We start from the raw sequence: 9,628 nt of genomic DNA, 5'->3' as shown, positions 1-9,628 counted from the left end.
TAAGGAGTTAGTGTCTTTTAATTTCATGGCTGCAGTCACCATCTCTAGTGATTTTGGAGCCCAGAAAAATAAAGTCTGACACTGTTTCCACTGTTTCCCCATCTATTTCCCATGAAGTGATGGGACCGGATGCCATGATCTTCGTTTTCTGAATGTTGAGCTTTAAGCCAACTTTTTCACTCTCCACTTTCACTTTCATCAAGAGGCTTTTGAGTTCCTCTTCACTTTGTGCCATAAGGGTGGTGTCATCTGCATATCTGAGGTTATTGATATTTCTCCCAGCAATCTTGATTCCAGCTTGTGTTACTTCCAGTCCAGCGTTTCTCATGATGTACTCTGCATATAAGTTAAATAAGCAGGGTGACAATATACAGCCTGACGAATTCCTTTTCCTATTTGGAACCAGTCTGTTGTTCCATGTCCAGTTCTAACTGTTGCTTCCTGACCTGCATACTAATTTCTCAAGAGGCAGATCAGGTGGTCTGGTATTCCGATCTCTTTCAGAATTTTCCACAGTTTATTGTGATCCACACAGTCAAAGGCTTTGGCATAGTCAATAAAGCAGAAATAGATGTTTTTCTGGAACTCTCGTGCTTTTTCCATGATCCAGCAGATGTTGGCAATTTGAACTCTGGTTCCTTGCCTTTTCTAAATCCAGCTTGAACATCAGGAAGTTCATGGTTCACATATTGCCTGGCTTGGAAAATTTTGAGCATTACTTTACTAGCGTGTGAGATGAGTGCAATTGTATGGTAGTTTGAGCATTCTTTGGCATAGCCTTTCTTTGGGATTGGAATGAAAACTGACATTTTCCAGTCCTGTGGCCACTGATGAGTTTTCCAAATTGCTGGCATATTGAGTGCAGCAGTTTCACAGCATCATCTTTCAGGATTTGAAAGAGCTCCACTGGAATTCCATCACCTCCACTAGCTTTGTTCGTAGTGATGTAAGAAATGATAAACATAGATATTATAAATAAAACATCTCAAATAACATAAATTTTAAATCAAATCTTGAATGTTTCATTTGCTTAAATCATTGATATTTATATTAAAAAAAAAAAAACTTCCCAACCCATTAAATAATCAGCAAAATAAATTTCAATTAGATAAAAAATAGTAACATAGTAGGAAGAGAAATAAATGTGTTAAGCTATGATGTGCTTTACATGATTTTATGTCAGGTAATTTGCCATTTTCAGACTTTATCAAAAAAGAACATGTCAGTTACAGGAAATTTTTGTCAGTGAGCCACAATAAAACATGACTTTGATGCACAGCAGATGGTGTTGTAGTGGATTGTCTAATTATTTCAATTAGATACACTTTTTAAAATGTAAAGTGGTCACAAAGAAAGATAAAAAATGAAACAATAGAATTCCAGAAACAAAACTGATATCATTAGGTGAGTCAATTCAGCTTTAAAACATCTGTAAAAGCACTAATTTATTAACTTCTAACCTGAGGAAATCAAGTGATCAAAAAGATAAATGTAAAATCCACTTTAGTAAAGACATTACTTTGCAAATTTAGGGAAAATATAATTAGAAAATCATTTAATAAGTAATGTTAATTAAATAATCTAATATTATTTGAATAAATAACTTAATAAATCTCTATAATAGGCTATTTTAATAGATAGAATAAATATAGAATTTTAAATATAGAATTCCTTTAAATATAGAATTCTTAGTTGTCTGAGACCAGTACAAATACAGAGGTGAAATATATTCTGGTGAATAAAGAACATGGAAATCCAAAATTATGTAAATTTGATAGTTTTAATCTATGAATAAAAACAATTCCTACAAGATACTATAAAAACAAAATTAATACTGAAATGGAAAAAAAATGCCCACTTTGGAAATTATTTTGTGAAGTCAAACTCCTATAAGCCTAATATTATGAAATGCCTCCTTCCCTGACCCCGGTATTTGAAAATGGCACAAGTGGAAATGGTATACCTTTGTTGTTGAATTTTGACAAATCATTTTTTAAAAAGAACAAAGGAAATGCTTTTTTTCCTGTTTGCTATTTTTTTCTACTTGAAAATACACAAAATTAATTATTGAAGAAATATATAAATCAAGACATAATAATTCAAGTATCTTCTAAAGTGTGTTAAAAGTTTTAACACTTTGTTATCATATGAGAGTGCCCAACATTAACAATTTTCAGCCCTACCACTATTCAAAATGTGAAGACATTCATCCTGATGGAAGGTCCCCTTGCACTCTGGTGAATTCCATATATGTCTATAAGATAAATTCAGTTAATAGAGAACTCAACAGACTAAATTGTCAGAAGCTTATTTTTGGTAAAGTGGCACATAAAAATGCAACTAATATTTACTTATTTAAATATTTTTAAAATATTTATTTAAATATTTCTGGATTTTAGTTATTTTGTCAGCAAATTAGTCACAGATTATAACTGAAGAACAAATGTGCAAAGTTCATAAACCTAGAATTTTTATCCTTTGACAAAACATTAAGAAGAATTTAAAATGCAAAATGATCATAGTGAAACATCCAAAATAAATCATCTAAGTGCAACATAATAGTTATATATTTATAGTCTTATTTATTTCATATTGTAGTACTGATAATACAATATAAACAATACAAATCTCGCAAAACTGAAATTGGGATTACTAGGAGGTGGATAAGCATCCAGTTTGACAAAATCTTGTTAACAGTGATGAAACAAAACCCATTGCACAGCATAGGTATCCATAAGCCATAAGTAACCAGGAGGGCAGACAATACAGGTTTTAAGGAAGTTGACTGGATTTTTCCACTTAAAAGAAGACTAAGTACATTTCCTTCTTTACTAATAGAGTTGGGCATTATTTCACATGTTAACTGGTTAAGTTACACTTGATCATTTGTCAAGTGACCATATACACCTACGTCTTTTTATGAGCCCTCTATTCTGTTTCATTAATCTATTTTTGCCCAATACCACAATCTTAATTTTGAGACTATACAGAGACTTGATATGCAATACAAGTTTCCACTTTAATTTTCCTTCAAAAGTGTCATACCTATATTTGGCACTTGCATTTCACTATAAACTAGAATCAGTTATATTGGAATTGTCAGTTTGAATTGCATTGAAATTATTGATAAATTTTCAGTAAATTGACAGCTTTACAATAAAGAATTTTTTAAACAATGGCTGTGCTATATCTGAAGAACTTTTTAGGTCTTATTTTTCAATGTGTTTCTTTGTTTTCCACATAGACACTTTTAGAGAGTTTTTCTTTGATTTAATAGAAATTTATTAGAAATAAGTATATTGTTTTCCATGTTATATTTTTAACAGCTTCCTAAGGGTATAATTGATACACAAAGAACTGAACAAATTTAGTGTGTACAATTTGATAAGTTTGGGCATATGCAAATACCCATGGTATCATCACCACAATCAGGGTATTAAACATATCCAACACCTCCCAAAGTTTCCTTGTGTTCCTTTGTTTGATGTGTGTATGTATGTCAAAATCATAACATGAAATCTATGCATTTAACAAATTTTGAAACTCAAAATGCCACATTGTTAATAATATGCACTACATCATACAGCAAACCTCTAGGATTTATTTCACCTAGTATAAATGAAATTCTCTATCCTTAGAACAAGAATTCCACATTTCCCTTCAATTCTTTTGGCTATATACCCAGAAGTAGAGTTTCTATATCATACAGTAACTCTATTTTAAATGTTTTTGAGCAATATTAATGCTGTTTGCCGTAGCTGCTGCACCATTTTATGTCATATGAGAGTAAGAAGTACAAAAGATCAGATAGATCTTTCATCTGACATTTCAACCTCAGAAGTTCAAAGCACCATTTTAATAGATACTATTCACAGTTTGAGAGCCTTATCTTCCACCTACTGAGGAATATTTTCTTACAAAAGGTAGCATGACTTGCATGCAAGTAGGAATGAACACATATCAAAATTTTACATAACATTAATATTGATTCAAAGGAGAATTCAATGAATGCACATAAAATACTTAATCATGAAAGCTGAAATGAATTTTCAACTAGATGCAAAACAGAACAATATCCACAAATGAACAATCACAATTAACTTGTATGCAGTAAAATGCAAGTACTTTTATAGAAAATAATATCTTATTTTCTACAGTTATCATCTTATAAAGTATTTTAACCAAATAACCAAAAAGCTGTCCAAACTGATCACATGGATCACAGCCTTGTCTAATTCAATGAAACTATGAGCCATGTCATATAGGGTCACTGAAGATGGACTGGGTTATGGTGGAGAGTTCTGACAAAATGTGGTTCATTGGTGAAGGGAATATCAAACCACTTCAGCATTCTTGCCTTGAGAACCCCATGAGCAGTATGAAAAAACAAAAATATATGACACTGAAAGATGAACTTCCCAGGTCATCAGGTGCCTAATATGCTATTGGAGAATAACAGAGAAATAGCTCCAGAAGGAATGAAGGGGCTGATCCAAAATAGAAACAACACCCAGTTGTGGATGTGTCTGGTGGTGAAAGTAAAATCTGATGCTGTTAAAAGCAACATTATATAGGAACCTGGAATGTTAGGTCCATGAATCAAGGTAAATTTGAAGTGGTCACACAAGAGACGGCAAGAGTGAACATAGACATTTTAGGAATCAGTGAACTAAAATGGACTGGAATGAGTGAATTTAATTCAGATGATCATTATATCTACTACTGTGGGAAAGAATTCCTTAGAAGAAGTGGAGCATTCCTCATAGTCAACGAGAGAGTCTGAAATGCAGTACTCGTGTGCAATCTCAAAAACAACAGAATGACCTCTGTTCATTTCCAAGGCAAACCATTCAATATCACAGTAATCCAAGCCAATGCTTCAACCATTATGCTTAAAGAAGCTGATTGAATGGTTCTATGAAAACCTACATGACCTTCTAAACACACATGTACACACAAAGATGTCCTTTTCATCACAGAGGACTGGAATGAAAAAGTAGGAAGTCAAGAAATACCCGGAGTAACAGGCAAGTGTGGCTTTGGAGTATAAAATGAAGCAGGGCAAAGGGTAAAAGAGTTTTTCCAAGACAATGCACTGGTCAGAGCAAACACCCTCTTCCAACAACACAAGAGACAACTCTACACATGATGACCATCACCAGATGGTCAATACCAAAATCAGAATGATTATATTCTTTGTAGCCAAAGATGGAGAAACTCTATACAGTCAGCACACACAAGACTGGAACTGTGGCTCAGATCATGAAATCCTCATTGCAAAATTCAGACTTAAATTGAAGAAGTAGGGAACACTACCTGGCCATTCAGGTATGACCTAAAGCAAATACCTTATGATTATACAGTGGAAGTGACAAATAGATTCAAGGGATTAGATCTGATAGAGTGCCTGAAGAACTATGGACAGAGGCTTATAGCATTGTACAGGATGCTTTGATCAAAACCATTCCCAAGAAAAAGAAATGAAAAAGGCAAAATGGTTATCTGAAGAGACCTTACAAATAGCTGAAAAAAGAAGACAAGTGATAGGCAAAGGAAAAAATGAAAAATATACACATCTGAATGCAGATTTCCAAAGAATAGCAAGGAGAGATAAGAAAGCCTTCCTCAGTGATCAGTGCAAAGAAACAGAGGAAAACAACAGAATGGGAAAGACTAGAGATCTCTTCAAGAAAATTAGAGATACCAGGGAACATTTCATGCAAAGATGGGCACAATAAAGGACAGAAATGGTATGGACCTAACAGAAGCAGAAGATATTAAGAAGAGGTGGCAAGAATACACAGAAGAACTATACAAAAGAGATGTTAATGACCCAGATAATCACGATGGTGTGATCACTCACCTAAAGTCAGACATCCTGGAATGCAAAGTTAAGTGGACCTTAGGAAGCATCACTGTAAACAAAGCTAGTGGTGGTGATGGAATTCCAACTGAGCTATTTCAAATCCTAAAAGATGATGCTGTGAAAGTGCTGCAGTCAATATGCCAGCACATTTGGAAAGCTCAGCAGTGGCCACAAGGCTGGAAAAGATCAATTTTCATTCCAACCCCAAAGAAAAGCAATGCCAAAGAATGTTAAAACTACTGCACAGTTACACTCATTTCACACACTAGCAAAGTAATGTTCAAAACTCTCCAGGATAGGCTTCAGCAGTATGTGAACTGATAACTTCCAGATGTTCAAGATGGATTTAGAAAAGCAGAGGAACTAGAGATCAAATCACCAACATCCGTAGTATCATAGAAAAAAACAAGAGAGTTCCAGAAAAACATCTGCTTTATTGACTACGCCAAAGCCTTTGACTGTGTGGATCACAACAAACTGCGGAAAATTATGAAAGAAATGGGAATACCAGATTACCTTACCTGGCTCCTAAGAAACCTGATTGCAGGTCTAGAAGCAAGAGTTAGAACCAGACATGGAAAAACAGACAGGTTTTGAATTGGGAAAGGAGTATGTCAAGGCTGTATATTGTCACCATGCTTATTTAACTTATATGAAGAATACATCATGAGAAAGTCTGGGCTGGATGAAACACAAGCTGGAATCAAGATTGCTGGGAGAAATATCAATAACCTCCACAGATGACACCATCCTTATGGCAGAAAGCGAAGAGGAACAAAAGAGCTTCTTGATGAAGGTGAAAGAGGAGAGTAAAAAGGCTGGCTTAAAACTCAACATTCAGAAAACTAAAATCATGGCATCAGGTCCCATCACTTTATAGCAAATAGATGGGGAAACAATGGAAGACTTTATTTTCTTGGGCTCCAAAATCACAGCAGATGATGACTGCAACCATTAAATTAAGAGACACTTGTTCTTTGGAAGAAAAGTTATGACCAACTTAGACAGCATATTAAAAAGCAGAGACATTACTATGCTGACAAAGGTCCACACAATCAAAGTTACGGTTTTTCCAGTAGTCATTATGGATGTGGAGATCTGTATCATAAAGAAGTCTTAGCACCAAAGAATTAATGCTTTTGAACTGTGGTGCTGGAGAAGATCCTTGAGAATGAATCCCTTGGACTGCAAGGAGATCCAACCAGTTAATCCTAAAGGAAATCAATTCTGAATATTCATTGGAAGGACTGATGTTGAGACTCAACCTCCAATACTTTGGCCACCTGATGTGAAGATCCAACTCATAAGAAAAGACCCTGAGGAAGGGAAAGACTGAAAGGAGGTGGAGAGGGTGACAAGAGAGGATGAGAAGGTAGGATGACATCACTGACTCAATGGATATGAGTTTGAACAAGCTCCAGGATTTGGTGGACAGCAGGGAAACCTGGAGTGCTACAGTCCATGGGTCACAGAGTCAGACACAACTGAGCCACTCTACAACAACAAAGTATTTTAAGACAATGGAAAGTGGCAGTAAAGTAGTGTTGCCTTAGAGATACCAAACAATAATCTCATTTGCCTATTTCAGTTTTTCTCAATTTTTCCTAAAACATCTGGTGGAAATAGGTTATGCTATCCACACACCACACTAGAATTTCAGTGCTAATACTTGGGCTTCTGCTCTCCATATCATCTGAATTTTCTGTGCCCCCAAACCTTCTACATGTTCAGAGTTGCTTTCTGACACTTTGTCAGATCTCCAATCATTTGATCATTAACTCTCATGACAATCTTTTCCCCACAAGATGGATTCCAAATATCATGTTTCCAAAGTTTTCATAGCATAATTCTTACTAAGAGAAAACTTTAGTACTCTTATGTCTTTAGATTTGTTTGTACACCATTTTTCCAACACATATTCACCTTCCATTGTTAGTTTATTTCAACCCAGTCGCTTGTGGGACACTAAGTCTCCACTGAGCCCAGTGAATTCATTACTTGTCACCCAGTGCAGAGGCTCTGAATGAGTTTTAACCTTTGTTTTGTTTTGTGTTTTTCTTTTTTTCTTTTTACTTTACAATATTGTATTGGTTTTGCCATACATCAACATGAATTCACCATGGGTGTACATGTGTTCCCCATCCTGAACCCCCCTCCCACCTCCCTTCCCATCCCATCCCTCTGGGTCATCCCAGTGCACCAGCCCCAAGCATCCTGTATCCTGCATCGAACCTGGACTGGCAATTCATTTCACATATGATAATATACTTGTTTCAATGCCATTCTCCCAAACCATCCCACCCTCACCCTCTCCCACAGAGTCTAAAAGACTGTTCTATACATCTGTGTCTCTTTTGCTGTCTCACCTATACGGTTATCGTTACCATCTTTCTAGATTCTATATATATGTGTTAGTATACTGTATTGGTGTTTTTCTTTCTGGCTTACTTCACTCTGGATAATAGGCTCCAGTTTTATCCACCTCATTAGAACTGATTCAAATGTATTCTTTTTAATGGCTGAGTAATACTCCATTGTGTATATGTACCACAGCTTTCTTATCTATTCATCTGCTGATGGACATCTAGGTTGCTTCCATGTCCTGGCTATCATAAACAGTGCTGCGATGAACATTGGGGTACACGTGTCTCTTTCAATTCTGGTTTCCTTAGTGTGTATGCCCAGCAGTGGGATTGCTGGGTTATATGGCAATTCTATTTCCAGTTTTTTAAGGAATCTCCACACTGTTCTCCATAGTGGCTGTACTAGTTTGCATTCCCACCAACAGTGTAAGAGGGTTCCCTTTTCTCCACACCTTCTCCAGCATTTATTGCTTGTAGACTTTTGGATCGCAGCCATTCTGACTGGTGTGAAATGGTGCCTCATAGTAGTTTTGATTTGTATTTCTCTGATAATGAGTGATGTTGGGCATCTTTTCATGTGTTTGTTAGCCATCTGTATGTCTTCTTTGGAGAAATGTCTGTTTAGTTCTTTGGCCCATTTTTTGATTGGGTTGTTTATTTTTTTGGAATTGAGCTGCAGGAGTTGCTTGTATATTTTTGAGATTAGTTGTCTGTCGGTTGCTTTGTTTGCTATTATTTCCTCCCATTCTGAAGGCTGTCTTTTCACCTTGCTTATAGTTTCCTTTGTTGTGCAGAGTTTTAACCTTTGGATCTTTCTCTGCTGCTGGAATCACTCCACATGAAATAAACCCCTGCCTTGTTAACAGATATTAATTACTGCTATGGAATTCATAAAACACTGTTTCATTAAGTATATAGATCTTAGGAAAACAGCTAGATGAGTCTTTACATATGTCTACATTTGTGTAACCATGATCTAAGTCAAGTGAGAAATGTTTACAGCAACCCAGAAAACTTCCATATGCCTCTCCCAATCATGTGGCCAAACATAATTAATAGAAAAGACCATTCTTTCCCCCATTCACTGTCAAAGAGATGATGACACATATGTAGCCAATTTTTTTATTAATACTTTTATTGGTCTTTTTATTTTCCACAGCTGTACAACAGTTTTAATTCATATAATTTTCTGAGATTGATATCTGATAGTAAAATCTTCTAGATTTGTTCCTCTAGAGATTGCTTTGGTTTCAGAATCTTTATTGATCTTGCTGTGAATCTATAATTTGTGGGAAACATATTTTTACAATAATATACTTCATGTCAATATACACAGTATTTTCCTTTATCTACTTAGGCCTTATTAAAATTTTCCTCAATCATGGTTTCTAGATTTCAA

Source organism: Bos taurus, chromosome 1, assembly GCF_002263795.3.
Source record: "Bos taurus isolate L1 Dominette 01449 registration number 42190680 breed Hereford chromosome 1, ARS-UCD2.0, whole genome shotgun sequence".
NCBI lineage: Eukaryota > Metazoa > Chordata > Mammalia > Artiodactyla > Bovidae > Bos > Bos taurus.
The sequence above is the reverse complement of the archived record's forward strand: the minus strand, read 5'-3'. Positions refer to the sequence as shown.